Raw genomic sequence first — 20,647 nt, 5'->3', positions numbered from 1 at the left:
TTCAGTGAAACTATAGCATGCGGATACACTGACTTTAATGTGAATTGAAAGAAACGTGCAGAAAAGATGTTCTTGGGACACTCCTACAGTACTATTCATCTTTCCTTAGCCAGGTAGATAAGGGCAGACTTGGAAAACCAAGATTCAACTATGCGTTTAACTTTTTCTCCCATCCAGCCAAATCGAGGCTCTTGGATTCTGTTGTCCCTCATTTTTGTTGGCTTTGGGGGGATTTGTTTTTGGTTTTTTTTCCATCTCATCATACTGTAGTTTTGAATTGTAATTTTTGTTTGACAGGGGAGCCCTTGAAGAAAATTACAAAGATGCCAGCTCTCAGCCAGGTTGTCTGTGAGACAGCTAGAGCACTGGAGGGTATTCTGGAGCAGTAGCCCGGCCTGTTTATCCAGTTCCTAAATTTCTCTATAAATCTGCTATTTGCCATTGCTAGGATGCTGGGGCTTTGCACTGTAACAACTAGCCATTCTTGTCTTCTCTTGTGCCTTCCCCCCCCCCCCCCCCCCCCCCCTTATTTTACTGGTTTCTTCTTGCTCTGCAGTGTTTAAAACTGTGTTGATGAATTCTGTCATCCTGTAATACTAATAATATTGGCTCATATTTCAGGGAGTTTTTTGAGGTGTCACATCCCACCCCCTTCCTTGCAAAGCTTTTGTAATGGAAATCTTAAGGGTACCAGCTATTAAATAAATAATTAGGCATCCAGCATTCAAAATCCCCATTATAGTAATTTAACATTTCTTCCCATTGAACTTTTCTGGAGTTGGTAAACACATCCGAGTGACTTGGTTTTTTGGAATATATGTGGTTTTGTTTGTGGGGTTTTTTTTGTTTGTTTGTTTTTAAAGTAGTGGAACAAACTCAATGGATGAAAGGATAGACTATTATTCTGTAAATGAGAGGTAACCTGTGGGAAGAGAATACTGACATTCTAGATAGAATGTGTGTGTCCTGGAAAACACCTAAGAAAGTTCAGGAAACTGGTTCAAGAACGAGCATAGCAATATTTTATTGTTCGGTGTGGATTTTGATGTCTTTGGCACCCACGTATGCTTCACTGCAGTTTTTCTGTGCCTCTGAAGTAGTAAGTAATAGTGAACTGGAGGGCTTGGTGTAGTTGATCTCTGGGAATGAGTACAAGTAAGCAACTGTAATCCCAGTATTGACATGTGTATTAGAACTTACATATTTGATACAGGAGGCTTTCATATGGGTTACTCAGTAGGTGATGTCTTCCCTGAAAGTAGTTTTGGAGATACAGAATTAGAGGCAGTGTGTAGTCTACTCTCAGCTCTTCAAATCTTCAAGAGGATGTAGGTCCAAACTGAGAAGCTCTGGGAAAGTCCAGTAGTTACATCAGGACTGTGATAAATGATAATACCTGAAAGAAGTCCTGCCAATGCAAACTGGAAAAGAAGGGGTTGAAACGTATGGAGCTGGAAAGTGAGCGTTTGCAAGTTGCTGCTATCATGCTGAAGTCATCTGGCAGAACATCAGTTTCTCTGTTTTCTTAAGAAATATCTGTGTTGTACTTTGGAGTGTGTACTCAGAAAATCAGCCCTGGTAACTTTTCAGGTTTTGAATAAATATACTCTATCATGCATATAATACTTCTTTCTATGTTCACTGGTTATTTTCTCCTCAAAAATATTTTAGTTAACATATGGTGCTTTAAAATCATGTGCAATGTTTCCCAAACTATATCTGCTTGCAAAAATTTTTTGAATCTGTGATGGAATGTGTGGGGTTTGTGATCTATACTAGCATAAGCCATTGTGTTCTTGCTGGGATGAGGAAGGTACTCATAACAAGACCTTGTGTTAGAACCTATACTTTGAGACTAAGTAGCATTCATTCGCTTGTAGTTTTTCATCTTTTGTTCTTGTGGACATCAATTTTCCCTCCATTAAATGTTGCCTTATAAAGTGATATTAAGATTAAAATACCTCAAACTAAGATTAAAATACAGTTGTGTAATACAGTTTATACTTAGAGTAGGAAAAAATTAAATGGCATAAAAGCATACTGATGAAAAAATTTAAAAATGGAGGGGCTGCCTAGAACTGTCTTTTTAGTGCTCCTGTGATTTATCTTAAGATTTTATTGGGGGTGAAGCCTCTGTTATCAATGTTATCAAAGATTACTGGAGCACTTTGTTTCTTTTAAGCATACTAGCCGTTTCAAAATATAATGTCGAAAGTAAGCAAAAACTGACTTTAAAAAACTAAAAGAGCAGGCTCATGGGGCTTAGTTTGTATTGAATGTTGCATGCAGTCCTATCAATTTATGACACTTCATAGCATAATTATTGGTATTCTGGTAGAGCATTCCAGCAGAACAGCAATTTCAAAGGCCACATATTCTGTGGGAAAATATAAGTTAACAAATTGCTGGAAAAAGCAAGAAGCTATACAGTGTACTCATTTTTTATTCCCCCCCAACAAAACTTTATTTGACAGCACTATTTAAAATAGTGTAACTTTACGTAGATACATCATTTGGTTCTAAGTACCTACCAGTTTCAGCAAGGTAGGTCCTGTCAACAGAACAAGCCCACGAAAAGAGTTTCTGCACACCAGAGCTTTTAAGATTACTTTTTATGTGACCTGCTAAAATCTAAATGATATTTTGTGAACACAGTAGGAAAAACAAGCATGGGCAAAATGCAACAGCTAAGACAAAAAACCCCCACCTTGAGTCCTTGATTTCAAAGATGCCAAATGTGCAGTTCCTAACTAAGTCCTTTTTTACCCTCACTTTTCTAGCCTTGCATTTATTTAAGCTTCCCAACAGAGCCTCTGAATCACCTGAGCTGACTCAGGACCTGTTGTTCTACGTACAAGAGACTACTGTTCTTATTTTACTGTTACATTCGCTACATTGACTGTCACCTTATCATCCTCCCTGTCATTCTGCCACCTGCCAAAATCCCACAAAAAGGACAACTGTTTAGTTATAAGTGCTTAGCACCAATGTGCTGAGGTAGTAGCACTTGTAAGAAAGCAACCATTGTATAATAAACCTCCTTTTAAGATAGACGGCAAGGGACACTAGACCAGTTGGGCCGTCCTTGTCCCCTGGGATCCTCAAGGCAGAGGCTGACCATGGGCAGGAAGCAGAGGAGAGGTGGGAGCTCGTGCCCCAGAGGCCTTGTTAGGTTGGATTTCTTTCAGATTTGCAGGTTGTGGTCAAGGGGCAGCTTACGGTGCTGGCGGTATTTGCACCTGCACACAGAGTCCGTTGTGGGAGGTTTTAGTTGTGCCCAGCAACCTCAACGCCAGCGGATGGAGCAGGGGATTTGCTCACAGACGCATCACCAGGCAAAACAGCTTCTTACTGGGCCCACTGTGCGCGTTATCGATGTACCTGGTGAAGCTTCTGTGGAAAACTGGCAGGGAAGTAAGTGGATTTTCTGGTAGGCGCGGGGAGCTAGAATGCTGGGCAGAAAAATTACCAAGTCCTGCTGTCTGACTTACCAGAGAACTATGTCATTTTGATTACGATTTGTCCACAATAATAAGATCTGCATGTATATTTATACTGTACAGGTCTGTTTATACTGTATGTATAAATGGTCACCTTGTATAACGCTGAATTAATAAATCATTCTCTATAAAGAAAACAGTGTGTAGTTAGCACTCCAGATGTCCAGTGCTAAAAAGAGATGTTAGGTGCCTAGTTCATACACCCTGATAACACTATGTGAAAAAGAAAGGGGGAGTGAGCTCTTCACAGCTCACTCTGGGATTTCTTGGTACCTTGGCAGGAAAGATAGTATGCAAAGCTTATGCCCCAGGCTGCTTCTGCTATGCCACTCTCCATTCTCTCCTTTCTCTCAGTTGCACTGTTACAGTTTACCATAAATCATATTGCTGAGATGATGAAAAATAACTTTTCTGCAACAGGAACGCACTCAAAAAGGAGCGGCCAATATTTAAAAAGTCATTTGGCTTGTGGAATGCTCCCTGACACTATTGTTTCGGTCCAAAACAACTGAACTGCAGTGCAGCAGGAGGAACAAGTGGTGTTACATAGGGGTAGAAACAGAATTTGAAAATGTTGGGCACAAGCAACTCCACTGCACTATGTATCATCAAATAGCACTCTGACACTCTCTGCAAGGAGAACCTTCAAAACCTAACTGAAGAAATGTAAGTAGTGAGGGGTGGCGATGGTAGTTGCTCAGAATAAGACATAACACCTGGGAAGTATGGATTAGCTATAAACCCTGAGTCCATGGCCTTAATGCTTCTGATCAGTCTTGGGACCTCTTAGTAAGACGTCTGTTATCTTGTTGCATTTGGACCAGGCTTATTTTATACCTTCTATTCATTATTTGCTTTTTAAACTCAAAACAAAAAGCCTGGCCATAAGTCTAAATAAAACTCTGTTTTGTATGACTGTGTAGAGAGGAGGAAGCAAGGAAAGGGCAAGTGGAGCCAAGACAGATGTGCCTTTAGGTTCCTCTGTCTCTCTGTGGCTGGCAGATACGATAGAGCTGCGTTTATAGGCAGTGCTGACAAGTAATCTGTAATATATTTGGGGAAGGTGGAGTCAGAAGAGGGATTGCTACCAAGTGTCAAAGAGTCACTGTTACTGACACACTACGTGAAGGAATCAGGATATGGAGAGGACCTACTAACTCTGAGGAGCTCTTGCATTGATACAGAAATCTTACAGCACTTCCTAGACCCAGTGTGAACTTTCTGCAGAGTAGCACGGCTTTCCTGGTGGAAAAATGTTTGAGTAAGAGTTCTAATTCAGTCTTTATAGTAAACAGTTTTTCCCTATTGGGTAGAGACTGCTTAAAGTGACTTTCATCTGAAATTTTTTAGTATTTTTTCTTTTCCTTCCTAACCCAGGGTCCAAGTGCCTCTTCTGCATATAGAAAGTTTATGTAGGAATACACATGCAGGGTAAAGAATTAGGAAATCTGTGAAGTTATAGTGGGTATTTGTATCAAATTTTAAATAAATGTTTTCCATATAAAGTTGGATCTAGAAATCCCAGTTCATGGGGAAAAACATTAATTTTTATTTTACCTATGAAGAGAATAAAAATATTAGACCCTACTCTTGAAGAGTTTTTATGTGTTTTTGCCAGCTTGAGGCTTTGGTGTAATTTTCTTTTTTCTATTTCCATACCACAAGTGTTATATCCAGCCTTCCAGTTCATTCTGTGCCTTTTGGTTAATAATCTACTGATTTTGTATTTATAATGCCTAAGATCAAGTTTTCTAGCTGTGGCCAGAGCAATACGCAATCCAGCAGCTCATCAGAGCATTACAAAACAAAAAAAGTGAGCACTGACAACTGTGTTACTCTTTCCTCTCACATCAAGTTTGCATGTTGTCCCCAAAATTTTATCTGATACTTTTATCTGCAGAAACTAGAAAAGGTGAACTTTAGAGTACCTAGCTTACCTGAACTGTCTGACTACCCAGCTAATTAGCCTTTCTGAAAAGTAGCCTGTTTATTTTCAGAAACCAATATTTAATACTGGAACTGAAATGAAAATGTAGATTGATATTAAGTGCTGTTATTTACTTTGTTATACATATTTTATTGCTTTCCTGTTGTTGGTGGTAAAGATTAATGAAACTTCTATAAAGCTGGATAGAAATGAGGGAAGTATATTAAACTACCTCAGCTTGCTGCACACTAATTATTGTGTCAGATCTTATTAGAAAACAGATGCACACGCAAAAGCATGCTTATTTATTTTAACATATCGGCTTCAGGAAAGGACTCTGCAATTTTGAGAAGGGATTGCAGGTGAATATTCTACATATATCAATTTACAAAAACACTTCTCCTTTTGACTATCTTCCATCTCATGTTTCAGCAGAAGAGCAGAATAGGAAGAATTAGGGAAGAAGTACTGTGTTCTGGGGGCAGTGGGGGGTGCAAAAGGACTTGAATTCAGCACAATGTGCTCTAAGGAAGTACTTGTTTTTGCAGGCATGTGATTTCAATAAAAGTCATTATGACACTATGATTAGCAGATGATATATCTCAATGTTTTTTGTACCTACACTTAATATGCAAGCCTCTTACATCTGATAAATAAGGGCAGAAGCCTTGAGATAGGTATTCTCATGTCAAAGAGCTTTGTGTTGAAAATGGGGCACAGAAGAAAAAATGTGTGATTTAGGTGGCTATATATAACATACAATACAGCAAAAATAATATAACTATTTTTATTCAAAGTTAATAGAAACAGTCTATTTCAATTAATTATACATGATCATTGTCTGTCCACTCCCATCTACGTGGTTGTGATTGATGAAGGGGAGAAAAATGTGATGAAATAATGACAGATTGATCTGCGGTGTCTGTGGTTATATGGCTCTTTTCTACTCCCTCTGGTTTGTCTCTTCATTCTTGGGTAGTCTCAGTCCCTTGCTCATGTAAACGTGAGGAGTCTTGGATCCTGCAGCTTCTTCCTTTCGTAGAGGCTCCCATTTTTCTCTCTAGAATAATCAGGGTTTGTAGGGAGATTGTGTGTTCCAAGGTCTTGTCCCAAATATAGAAAGGTTAAAGAGTCAGGAAGTTTTGAAGTTTACAAGCTCATGTCTAATAAAAAGGTGGAAATGTTGCTCATGATTTCTTTTGCTTTTGTTGCTATGAGGGAATTGCAGAACTTGGCTTTCCAATTTGATCATAGGCTAATAAGTAAATTTTTAGGGAACTGGGAGCATTGTGTTTCTCCATAGTTGTTATTCTGCAGTAATAAAAAATAGATAATAATGTCTGAATATCAGAAAACTACTAAACAATTATATGTTCAATCATTTGATGACAATAGTTTAAATACTCAACAGTGTGATAGATATGTTGCTCTAAAAAAAATGGTATAGTCCTATAGTTTTAGATGGTCAAATGCTTTTCTTTAATAATACATCAGCTTACATTCTGAAATCCTCTATTTAAATATGCCAAGAGCCATACTTTTGGAAACTTCCTGAAGACCCTCTCTTGGGCTAAATATGTTAGGAGAGTAGTCACATCATATACTGCAGCACACATGAAGTTATTGCTGTGGTCCCTTGGACAGTTCCTGGAGTAAGAGAGGGAATAGGAAGATAAAAACTGAATGTGAAGTTGTCTTTTCCTCCCTTTCCCTGGACTTTTTGTTCTTGCAGAACTTCTTAATTCTCCAGGATGGAATTTTTCTTTGCAACCCTCAAAGCTGAATTGTACTGTTTTCTTCCCCCTGGCCCCATGAATACTCCAACATTTATGTTCTAGAAAACTGGAAGGTCTGTTAAGAGCATCATTTAAATAACAGAAAAAAAACTTACAAAAAGTTGTGTTTCATAGCACAAATTTAGCTCGGTCTACAGAAAAGATAAAGATTTTTAGTAATATTCTATAAAGATTGTCTGCTTTTGGTGTGCATTCTTTCAATGATATTAATCTAACTTTTATGAAAGCTTTTTTCAATGTTTCTTAATTAGACCAAATAGTCATGGAACTATTTTTAAATAAATGATATATGAAGACCTTCACTGATGTAGAAGTTCTAAATAAAAATCTAAATCTTAATAGTGTCCTTCATCAAAAAAACCCTGGGAAGACATATGCCAAAAAATCTGTTCCTCCTTTTTGCTGTTCAGAAGTTACATACATGAATGTTTTTTTTTATTTTCATGTTGAAAGGACATCCTGCTGGCAAGCAGTATATTGCAGTAGGGACATTGCACTAACATCTCAACAATTGCGTTAAACTATAATGTTATAAAGTATCATTCTCGTGGGGAGAAGTTTGTTCTGACAACTGAAAGGAAGGTTCTTGAAGAAAAACATGCAAGGTGTAATCTTTCTCTTGATAAATGATAAAAAGAACCTGATATCTAATTTGACCTATAGTTGACATTCTGTGACCACCCACAACTGCAGTGATTTGTCATTAGCCTGTGGCTGCTCTATATGTCTGCAGACAAAGTTGTCTACAGTGGGGTGCAGATATGGCTCTAGGTTTCAGTTAGGTGAAAAAAATATTATTGAACTTAAGGTAATGAAGTCAGTTGCTACCCTTGCAATTGCGGAATCTGGAAAATACAAGGATAACTATTATAAATCCCAAAAGATAGAAAAAAAATAAATTAAGCTAAAACTGATCAACATATGCTAACATATGTTAAAAGCAAATGAAAGCATGACAAGTTTAAATGTCTTTGCCCTAAATTGTGTGCTTTTAAAATGAAAACAGTTCAAGCTTGTTATTCTGTGTCAAATATGGAGTTGCTCATGAACTCAAGCAGTAAAAATTTCACTGAATTGCCTAAGTATTATAGTAGTTTGTAGGAGGTTTTTAAGTTTGCTATTGCTACATGTTTTTTCTTACTGTCTTCTCTTTGACTTGCAATTTTCAGCCTTATAAATTCCTTTTTGAATTTTGTTCCAGACAGACACATGACACAGCCATGTGATCTGTGATTAGAAAAAGGTCCTGAAACAGCTGGTGGGGTGAATTGCGAGGTGGTCACATCTTACTGACTTGACTTGTCAACACTAACACTGGACAGCTAGAAATATTTAAACTCAAGTTCTAATTTTATTTTGGTATATAACATAACTGAAACAAATGCTTACTAGTTGAAGGCTGAGACATTTAATGTTATTTCAGCTAGGAAGGGATCGTTTCTACAGGACCATAAGTCTCTGAAGAAGCTTCAAAATCTCTACCACAAAAGATAAGAATACAGCAAAGATGCCTTCATTAGGTGTCACGTTCAGTGGAGGTAAATCATTTAATATGGTGGGACATTTCTACCTTTTTATTTTTAGTCCTGTGTTCAACCCATCCCTTCAAAGGGATAAAAGATGGAGACACAAACATCCTCTATCTATCACTGAGAAATGGTTTCCTGGAAACTGCAGCTGACCTGATCAGGACACACTCCTAACACAGAGCATCCACATGGTGAGTGGTGCCTCGTGTTACAAACAAGGTCCTTTTGGAAAGCCAAATTTTGTTCTATGTATCTCAGGGGGAATTATGTCTTCTTCTAAGAAAACAATGCTTAGTGAACTAAAAATAGAACAAATAAATAGATAAATCTCTGCAACTCACTTTCTAGGGTTTTTTTCCTTCAGAAATCTGAACAACAGACCTATGGAAAAACATACTGAAGATCTGTATGTGTCTTACCATAGGAAGTTATTCATTTGAAGTAACACCTTCTAGCTGCTCTCTAATTTGAGTTAACCTGAAGAGACTGCAAACCTATATAAGAAGATAGTCTGGCCTACTCTGCCCAATATGCAGACATGAACAAAAGCGTGCTCAGTGTGTAGCCATGTGATTCAAAGTTGTGTACACAACACAAAGAATAGAGAGGATCCGCTTCCCACAAAGTTTGTGAATAAAGCTATATGAAACATTATTCTGTCTACCAAAAGAATCCAAGATAGAGGAAAATGAAATTTTCTCCTTTACTGTTATTAGCTTTTCCAGAAATTGATTTGGAAAGTATCTTTGTTTTTTATCTAATTGAAAATATGGGTAATGGGAGGGGGGAGGCTGAAAGAGCACATGAATTATTCATTATCATAGTTCATATCTTTTCTTATTCAGACATATCTGAAGAATGCAGCAACATGTAGAAAAGAGGAGATGTCTGAGAGGTTGCTCTGATACTCTACTCAACTCTAGTGAATGAAGTGTTTTCAGTATCAGCTTATATGTATTATAGGATAATTAAGAGCTTTATGCTTCCCCCATTTGTGTGCTCAGAAATGGGATGAAAGGAAGGAGCGCTGGGGAAGGGTAGCACGTTGTTTTCTTCCAGTACATTTTAACGAGTATGATGTCTCCTGGGGGAGTCCAGGCTCAAGTACTGCTTTAGAAGCTCTCAGTAAATAAGCAATTACATGGGAAGCATGAACAAACTGATTTGCTGGAAAACATTGGTTATTGTTTTCTTTTCCTTTCTCTTCCCCATTTGTTTTCATCTGTTTCTGCTTTGGAGACTATATGCATAAGGTTGATATGGATAGCATTATATTTAAAAAACAAACAAACAAACAAAAAAACCACCAAACCCCCCCCCCCCCCCAAGCCCCCACCAAAAACGCAGACTTCTGATTTGTATGTATTTATTTCTATACATATTTTGGAGACATTGTTAAAGATGTTTCCAACCTGTAATGGAAGTTACTCTGCAGAATCCTTATGCACCACTCTGAGTCAACCTAGAAAATGAGTAAAGTTGTAATGCATGTAGCTAGAATATGCAGATAAACTGAGGGATTTATATGCTAACATGCTTAAAGGAATATAGTTGTGCTGCAGTGAAGTTTTGAAGTGGCATCGCTTCAGTTCATGTGGGTGTGTGTAGCATCAGATAAAGGCATGCACACTGATACAGCAAGCTCCTCATTACTGTAACTTGCAGCGCATGCTGGTAAAAATCAGTGATCTGTCACTTAACCTTCCTCTCATTATCTTTAGTTTTGCTTCTTTAGTTTTATGTCTTAGTTTGAATTAATGTGTTAGTGTTTGTAAAGCACTCTAAAGATGAAAAACCTTATATAGCTACTTTGTATAATTATTATTCTTAATTGTTTCTGTTTGGTATAGTTTCAATTAAAAACACTAATTGACTAGTACTAATTCAATAAGGAGCAGAAATGGCAGGATTATTTTGTTTCTTCTTTCTTAAACAGTAGAGACCTTAGGAAAGAATCAGGGAGAGATGAGAAGAAGCAATAGATAGATATTCTTATGGGGTTTACTTCATATTAACCCCGTTGACTGCCTGCTAATGGCGATAACTTAAATATGCCAATGCCCATATAAAAATAGGCTCCAAGATCCACTGCTCTTCAATAGGAAAACCTGGAGCTTGTGAGGTATTTGTACAGTTTCTGCCATCACTCACACTGAAACGTTTTTTTCCCTGAGTGATTAGTCAGGAAATGAAAATGGCAAACTCTGAGTCATAGCCCACTTTCTGGGTGCACATAGCTGGGACTGTTGTTTTGCTGTGATTCTGTGGTATTCGCTTAAAGCTCTGTTTCTTGGAGTGGTAAAGGCAAAAGAGGATCTTTCCGCTGCTGAAGAGGAATTTCAAATGCCAGAATTGAAGATTCAAAATCTGGAAAGCAAGTGAAAGGCAACTAATATTTGGAACTTTGTGCATCTAAGTCAGCAATGCACAATTTTTGAAGGGGTTAACTGGTAAAAGCAGTCAGTCATTTTGACTTATAGTACTGCATGCATTCAATCATAAAGCAGTCAAGGTCAGTTCTCAGATGGAGGGCTGAGACTATCTTCTACCAAGTGTCTGCCTGCCTTGATACTATTCTAGCTTCTCAGCAGGCCAAAACAATTTGCAGGGTTGAGGTGCATGGCGAGTGGGGGTATGGCAGGAGGGGACCCTACAGACCAGCTCCAGTACCACAAGGCTTGTTGGATCAGAGTCAGTGCAGTACTGACACGGCTACACAGAGCTGGTCACAAACAGCTGAGAAAGATTAAAAGGGGACCTCTGAATTTGTAGAACTTTCTGAACTAGAACTGTAGAGATTGGTCATGGTTTTTTTCTGCAAAGGTCCCTCCAGTCTATGTTTTTCTGTGTTTCTAAATATCTCTGGACACATAGCTGGTGCAACCAGCTATTGTGCAGCATTACCAATGTACCCAGTACAGCAGCATTACAAAAGTACCCAGCACAGTGGCTTTGCTGAGCAGTATTACAACTTTCCTGCTCCAGTTACTCTGTACTAGGTGCTGCGAGGGGCAGAGCCAGGATTGCTCCAGCTCCTCATGTTCAGGAAATAAAGCAACACATCAGCAAACAAACATTACTATTAAACAGCTAGTATCTATTGGAGCTTGACTGAACTACACCTACGGTCTGATTGATTTATTTTTTAGTTGTATTTTTTTCTCAGTCCTTGTTTGCCTTATTCTAATTATAAGGAAGTATAAGAATTTACACTTGCGTATTTTAAGTCATGATATTTCTTATTTACTAATGGGTGGCAAAACTTGTTTCTTACATACATGTCAGTTAGTTATTCCACAACAGACCCATGTATTTCATCACATAAGTATTGCTATTTAGAGCTATCGCATTCTGCATGTATTCTTAGTTAATCCCGTAAGTCTCATTCAGCCGAGTAAGGATTGCTAGCCTCTTGTTCTCATCAGCGTGCCAGCATCAGCATTATTCAGTGTTTTGTCTAAGCAGAAGGACTCTGCAGCTGCTGGCAGCCTCTCTGCTAATTGTAACACACAACTCTTACCGTCAGTTAAATCAGCATTGTTCTAGTAGCAGATACCTATAAACTACTGTTTTATATATTTATTTTATTATTTCTTTTGTAAAACAGGTCACCAAGCTACGGGGCAGGTCCCAGAGACGGCACATGGACAGGTTTTGAAGGGCATGCAGCAGGCTTGAGTGCTAAGAGCTATAGTATCTGGAAAAGGTGTAGACTTTCTGCTCTCGCTTTCCATTAAATTCTGAATATGTTGGAAGTGTTGTATTACATGGGGATAAGATGCCCCTGGAAAGGTGATCAGCACACTTGTCACCACTGGATTGTGGCATCTCTCACCACCTGCTGAGGTTTTACTAGCATGTCTCATTTAGAAAGAAAATTAGTCTGGCATGGTATACTTGCAGATCCTTGATGCAAGTCATTGAGTCTTTTATAGTCCATAACGCATTCAGGGAAACAATGGTCTTGTTCCAAAGTACTGAGGAGAATAGTATTTTATACGTTAGTGGCTGGCTTCAGTTATATATCAGTTTTGTTATAAATAGCTTTTGTGTGTATGCATATTAAGTGTGAATTCTTTTTTTCTTTTTTCCTTCCAGTTTTCTGTGTATCCCTTTTCTGAATGTGCTTTGCTGTCTCATGATCTAGAATGGAAGGAAAGGTGTGTTATTATTTCTGGCTCCTGTTTTATACTTTTTCTGCCATATCTAGACAGCAGAAACTTTATTGTGTGAGTAACTTTCACTGGTGCATTATGATACTGCTGTCTAGATTCTGGTCAGCCAAATGGATTGACTGCCTCAGTAGTTTGAGCCCTACATCAGATCACATGTTTTGAAATGTAGCCATGTTTCTTGGCATCTTGATCTTTTCTAGTATATGCGTAAAGGTCCACATTCAGGACCTGTGACTCCCTTTTCTTCTGCAACAGCCACAATGCATTCTACAAAGCTAGAGCAGGGCTGTCCTATTTTGCCGTTTGATCCCAAAGTCTTATGCTGGCTAATCCCCAAGTGAGAGTCAATTGTTTCATATACCTGAAGTTGGTCTTGCTTGGATTCCAGGGCTCATCCCCCCAAATCTCACCAGATCCTAGTCTTGCTTACCTGAAGAAAACATTCCTATGAACCAGAACAGTTTCCAGAGCAGAGTTGGATCATCTGGAGCAGCTCATCCTCATGGTTGTTCAGTATTCAGCACTTCACGTAAATAACAGAAAAGCGACTCGCTTTTGGATTTTCACTTTTTGAGTGCATTTACAGCTTTCTGAATCATCCTGACTACTTCAGCCATAGAGCAGCTGTTCCATAGCCCGAGACCTATTAACACTTGCATTTGGAGAACAGAGAATAATCTGCCACTTTCTTTCCTATATTCTCTTGTTTATATTTCCTTAGTTATTCTTTAAGGTGTTTTTTTAATTTATCCTGATTTTGTTTTTCCCTTTTAATTACATTTTACTTCTACAGATTTTATGAGGGGTTTGCCATCGACTGTCATAGTCCGTGCCTATATGCTGCTGCCTATGTAGAAAACAGAGGTCACGTTTTCCTCTAAAACTGTGTTGCAATTGTAGTTATAGTTCTACAGAGCTAATCTAATGCATGCTATGTATTTATATGTACTCCCTAAGCAACTTTAAATCAGCTTGATTTAAATGTAAGACCGTAAGTAGTTTAAATGCTGTTTTATTTTGCTAGCTATGCCAATTTGTACTTGCATAGGAAATACGTGAATAGCTGTGGAGTTTTGTCTGCTTTTTTTGTTTTAAATAGGCACAGTTCTTAAGTTCAGTATTATCACTTGTGTTACTGGGCTTTGGAGGGCTGAGCATCTATTTTCACATACAAAGTTGTAGATCTTGGAAAAAAGGTGGGGGTAAAGAAAATGAGTTGGAGGGAATGGGGAAAAATATTAACTCAATGCCTTTAATTTACAGTAATTCTGTAGTTCTTTATTAATACTGTTTAATCTTGCTGGTTTCAGTGTCATGTTTTAAATGCCAGCTGTGTTTTAAAATCTTCATTTTCTAAGCACGTTAATTTAAGAGAGAAGTTATTTTCTGCTATTTTCTGTTATGTAGTAGAGTTGGTTTTGCTTGAATGTCACTACAGCAGCTAGATGTTTAAATCTGCGTTTGCAGATGGCAGCCAGCAGCTGTGCATGCCAAGTGCAGGTCCTTCTCTATTGTTTCCTAGCTTAGACCTTTCTGATCTCATTTCTATGGAGATCATCTCACTGAAGACAGATAGTATATGGGAATTTAAAAAAAACTTTAAAAACTCTCTTTATTTTTACCATTCAGCTTGTTTCCATGGAAATGGGACCAAAAAGATTGTCAGCAGTGAACAGTTGAAAGTGCGAATTCACTTGTAGATTTCATTAGATGACTCCCAGCTGAGAACTGCAAATACTGATGATGAAAATGAGTAATAAACCATTTATAAAAATGGCAAAATAGAAGAACCAATTAAAGTATCAGGAAAAAAATACTATCTGCTTTCTTTTTACCCTCGTTGGATGTCATAAATATGGAAATACTTACTTAACTGTTCTTGGGTACGTGAGTTGCACAGACACACTTGTAACTTTCTCCAGACTGGTTTTTAGGATAGCAGCAGGTCTGTATAACAAACACAGTCCATCCTTTTTACTGTTAGGGACCTGACCTGTTCTAAGTGGACATCTGTGGGCAGTGAGGGGTAAACATCAGAAAACTGCATCACTACAATTCAGGTTCACTGAATTTTCAAATTCCAGCCTATGTTTTTGTGTAAGAAGTAATTGACAGCTCCATTTCCGAAATTACCTCACTCTCTGAAACCAATAGAGTAAACCAGGCCTGTGTAGCATGAACCTTACATATTTTGTTCCTTGATTTAGAAAGGAAATCTTTGTTCTGTTGCCAGATAGGTAATAAGACTTATTACTGTTGAGAACTTGCCTTTACAGATGTGTTTTCTTAGGAGGTAGTCAAATGCAGAATGGCTGAAGTCAACAGGTTTTGTTCACCAATCTCCTCTCCCATGTTCCTTTCAGGCACAGCTTTTTCCTTCAATTCTCTGCATGGAAAGCCAGTACTTATCCCTACATCTTTTGCTCAACAACAAAAGATTTGTGTAGAATATTTTACCTAGGTGTCCCATTGTGTACTTAATACCCAACTGTGTGGAATGCTAGGTCTGCCACAACCTTTTGGTATTCAGGAGTGAGCTAATGTACACTGATTAGGTATGTGTAAGTGTAGAACTCTTCATTTTTACAGAATTAACCACTGTGTATAAAAGATAAGGAAAAAGGGGAAGGAACTTTCTAGCTTAGGATACAAATGCAGCAAAATTGTAAGGTCAGACGGTCTCTTCCATTCCTTAAACCACTGAGTAAGGGTGCAGGCCTCAGTAACCAGTGTCCCTACCTTTAAATGAAGTAAAACATCAATAAAAAGAATCTTGAGCTGTGCAAGGTGCTAAAGCTGCCATCCTAGATTACCAAACTGCTGCTGGGATCAGTGCCTGAATAACTGTTATCCGAGACTAAGACCCACTATTAATTCATCAGTCAGTGTGACAACGTGTGGGAAAAGTGTCTTTCACTGCATGTGAAGTTATCTAGATATCAGCTCATTACAGAATAGACATTTTCAACTGCTTGATATAACTGCCCCTGTTAATTGGAAAAGATTCTTACAGTAAAGTTTGACATACAAATAAAAATATTGCAATGAATTCTTCAAGCGCAAACAGGGCTGCTGCTAAACAGTGAGAATCTGCTTGGCCTTGCTTCTGCGCACATGGCCCAAGGGAGATTGCCAACGTGGGAAACGAGAGGCTCAAGTGGTACAGTGGAGAAGAGCCTGTAGTGCAGGTCTTCCCATGGGAAAAGATGCACTGGTGCAGTGCCAGGACTGCTCCCTGTTGCCCATAGGCGGCACCTGGGACTGGAAGTCAAAGAGGAGCCATAGGGTTGACATGGGAACATGCAGCTTTACAGTGCTGCCACGGAGAGCTGGGAGCTGACTACAGGGCGAGCTAATATCCTCTCAGTCCTTTCTGTTCTGTGTTCCCCCTGTAAATCCAATGTTGTGTATGGCTAGTACTGGGCAAGTCACACCAATTGTCAATTTAACATTTCTTTTCTTTAAGCAGCATGATGTGACCTCAATAAGGGTTCGCTTAAGAGGCTGACTGTGATTTAAGTCAAGTTTCAGAATTTGTTAAAATAACTGGTGTCTTCAGGGAAGTTATGACTGTTTCCATCAGGCTGAAACTGGTCCACTGTTTTTAATTTTCTGTAGCATGGTATCACTAAGACATTTTTTTATCAGACAGTAATGTGTTTAAAAATAACATAAAATACATGAAATGCAGTCGCTCTCTTTGTAATGTTCGTACAGCCTTTGGTGATACAACCTACTGAATTGTAATAAATGGCTGTTGCTGATTTTGTTAATCTGTAGTGTCTGGTCTAAAATAAGAATAACAAAAAGTGGGGAACATGGAAAAGAGATTTCAGTATTATGTATAGCTAGTAGAAGATTTAAATTGGGTAATTTGTTCTTTATAGTGTTCTCTGTAGAGCTGTTAAATATTAGTGAAGTCCTAAAATGAAACAGGTGGTAAAGTAGCTTGCAGAGATATGAAAACAGGTGAGATTTTATCTAACTAAAATCTGTGTGGTTTGTAGCCTAATCTTACATTTTGTGCTTGAATGTGACAAGTAACCTTAAAATCTTCTCTCTACCAATCTTCAAATTCCATGTTGTTCTATTTTTAGTGACATTTACTCCTCCTTTATGCCACATGTGAAAGTAAAGTGTAACCTCTTATCCATGCTGCTGTTGATTACACTGTTAAAATAGAATTTTGAAGTCTTTCCTCCAAACTGTGTCTTTGACATTTCTTCTTAAGTTCTGGAACTCCAGTTGCAAGAATTAGCTTTAAGCTGCTGCTGCTGCTGCTTCCGTCAACATTATTGGAGGCTTTCCTCATTTGAAAGGAACGTAATCAAAAGATTTTGAAAGCAATGCAGTGCATTGGGATGCCAAGAGACTTGGTTTGAAGGAAGCCTGAACTGTCAGCTTGTCTAAACCAGACAGCTTCTGCCAGCTTTTGTGCATGTCAGGTTAGGTATTCTGGGGGCAGCGGGAGCTACCACATTCTTGTGCAAACATCACCAATGAGATGCTTCTGTTAATTTGTTTTTAAGGTTTTAGGGAAAATTAGTTTTGCACAACAAAAATGTTTATAAATACTTTTCATTTAATTAGTTAGGAGCTATAATATGAAATACACCCAAAAGAACACTAGTGTATATTTGATAAATTGCTTGGCTTTTTGTTGTCTGCAGTGAATTTAAATATTGCTTAATATTTCCTGGCTGGTTTTATCAGAAGAAAAATGCAACACTTGTGTAAAATTAAAAGCAGATTATATTTCACCCAGGAAGAATGTGTCCTTGTCAGAGACTATCACAGATTAAGTTCTGTTAGACTCTTCAGTAAATTACATTGACATTTTGAGGTGGCGGAATTCACCTCATTTGCACTCAATATCTGGAACTAGTAATTAAGAACACATGCTAAAAAACTCACAGCTGTATTTATAAGTGTATCTTACACAGTATGTCTTGGTGTGATGGCTAGGTTGAAATGATAGATGTTAAATTTTTTGACAATATTTTACATGTATGATGATTAGACTACCACTGTTTAACATTTTTGCAAATGCCTTTTAAATGTTTTTCTTGCCCAATGCATGAACTCATAAATTCAGAGTTGTCAGCAGGCTCTTTGGGAGCACAATGGAAAGGCACAGGCATGAAGCACGCAAGGTCTGCTTTGAATGAACTAAAGCACTGTCCATGTTTAATCAATCCATCTTGTTTTATTCTTTTAAACCAGTTATTGAAGTGCTGAGCCTTCACCTTCCTACAGAAGCAATAGATTTATATTATTAACTACATGGTTAGCAGCTAACTTCAGGGCTTTAATCTCTAAGTTCAAACTGAGATATTGATTCAAAGTGAATATATAAATATATCTGAAGAGAATCTTACAGTAAGGGGAAGATATGTTGGATTTTTTTTTTTCCCTAACACTTTTAAGAGGCAGTAGTATATCGAGGCTTTTTTGCTTTAAGCCAGTTTACTCTGGTTCTGAAGACTGCTCTGTATTTTAAAAACTACATCGTCATCCCTCCTACTACTCTTTTATTGTGGGTTTGGTGTGGTGGTTTTTTTTTGTTTGGGTGGGTGGTTTTGTTTTGTGTGGTTTTGTGGTTGGTTGGTTTTTTTGGTTGGTTGGTTGCTTTTTTGTTTGCTTTCTGTTTTTTGAGACCTCTCTGGAGCATATAGCACATCTTCATTTTAATGTGGTTTGATAAGCAAATGTGGAAAACCTTTTGTGCTTCTGTTTGGTTTTTTTCTAAATCTATGTTGTGGTTACATTTGTGTATAATGCAAATTTGTGTAATAATGCTTGAACTTACAGTACATGTTTTATATGTGAAGAAAAAGGTGGTTATGGCCTTGGCTCATGTAGCAGATATGGTAGGCAAAATGGAGACCAACAGCTGAGAGACTTCCCTGCTTTGTTTTTAAAGAACCTCTTCTGGTGAGGTTTCAAGGCTTGGAGCTGTGGATTTTAATTATATTTAAAATTAAAAAATGATTTATTTAATCCTTCATGCCTGTGGAATCTATTCAAACTTTGTGGGTTCTTGCTTGGCAAAAGGGGAGAGGCCTGGCCCACTAGAGCATGAAAGTCCCCTTTTCCTTTCCCAAAGCCAAGATCTACTTGGGGTATTATATTGCTTGCTACAGGGTAGACTTTAATCATAGTTCAGACCAGTTTGGGGACAATGACACAAGAAGCCCCGTGCTAACTAGTCCATCATAATTTTGACCAAATCTGAATTTGTTCTGGTCTTGCCATGAATGCTGAAGTAGCAGCTTTGCCCTTTCTGAATGCATATAAGTCATAGAGGCCCAAAGCCCTTGGCCATATATGAATCTCTAAAGAGTCAGCAGATTGTTTGCCAAGTATTTGCCATTATCTGGCTATCATATAAGTAGTATGCTTTGTGATTCTTAGGACAGGACCTTCAGAAGAGGTTATCGTTCTTCCTGTGATAGGAAGAATCCCCAAAAGTGATGGATGGCCTGTAAAGGCCTTCACTTGCCCTATTTTTCTGCATAGCTCCCAGATGCATGCTGCAGTGCCCAGGAATCCCAATCCTCTGATTGCATCTGGATTTCCTTTCGAAATTGGAATTCCTTTTTCCACATGAATTCTAGCCATCATTTAAAATCAAAGTTTTCAGGCTAATGGAGCTACAGGTTATTATTTATTTTTTCTGCTGCTTCCACCATGGTGGATCAGTTCACTCCTAAAGTAAAAGGTATACTTCCCCCCACACACACACATGTTGTTGTGTGCTTTTGTGTTGTGTTGTTTTGTTTTTACATAAAGATTATGTGAAGGTCTTGGAGATGCACATGTTCCCTCACTTCCATATTGTGACATTATTTGTTCTTAAAACTCAAAGTAAAGCCAGCTAGTTTTCTACATGCTCACATGGGCCTTAAGAGCCATATGATGTCTGGGAATTTTTCTGAAAATGAGGACCTAACTCTTAAGTAACATCTTCCTCTTTCACAGAAAAAAATGAACAGGTAAAGTCTTGCTTTCCACAGTGTTTCTAAATGGTATTTTTTTTTTATTGCTTAAAAATGGTAAACTGAACTTGTACTTCCTCAGCTTTCTTAATCCAGTAGGCCACAGGCCAACCATATCTTTCTTGTAATACTGAAGTAGGCAGGCACTATGAATATTCGTCTGCTTAAGTAGTCAAAATATATCTTTAGGAGTGTAACTTTAATTTTAAAAATATTGATGCTTTGTGCATTAGAGCAGAAGAACTTGTGGGGTTGATGGATCTTGGGGCTAACAGAATTTGAATTTATGTTTGAACAATGATGTGCAAGGTCCATTTCTTGTTTTAGTACTCAGAATTGCATATTGTGTGTTATTTGAACATGCGCTTTGGCATGTTATGTGTGTACACCTGTATGTAATTAATACAAAATTTTAAAATGCCATACAGCATATATTTTTCAAAGATTCATGGGGTTTTTGAGAGCATCTATGTGGGAATTTCCACCAGAATTTGAGAACATTTTAACAAAGTTGATGTAATGTAAAACCTTGGGGGGCGGCAGAGAAGTGTAGGGGAGAGGGGAAAAAAAAAAAAGTCCTCCTTTACCTCCAAATTGCAAGAAAGAGAATTTATGAAGGCAACAACAACGGCATGATGCCTGTGACAGGTTGGTGGTTTGTGGTTTTTTTGGTGGGGTTTGGTTTGGGTTTGGGTTTTTTTTTAGCGGAAATAAGTGTAATA

The 20,647-nt window shown here is 38.0% G+C and overlaps 1 protein-coding gene across 5 annotated transcripts in view; it reads left to right on the top strand.

Annotated features, from left to right (window-relative positions):
- Positions 1-20,647, top strand: part of EPHA6 (EPH receptor A6) — a 529,864-nt gene that overhangs the window by 108,658 nt on the left and 400,559 nt on the right. The window lies entirely within an intron of this gene.

This window comes from Haliaeetus albicilla, chromosome 6, assembly GCF_947461875.1.
Source record: "Haliaeetus albicilla chromosome 6, bHalAlb1.1, whole genome shotgun sequence".
NCBI lineage: Eukaryota > Metazoa > Chordata > Aves > Accipitriformes > Accipitridae > Haliaeetus > Haliaeetus albicilla.
Note: the sequence above shows the minus strand (reverse complement) of the source record. Positions and strands in the feature narration are given on the sequence as shown.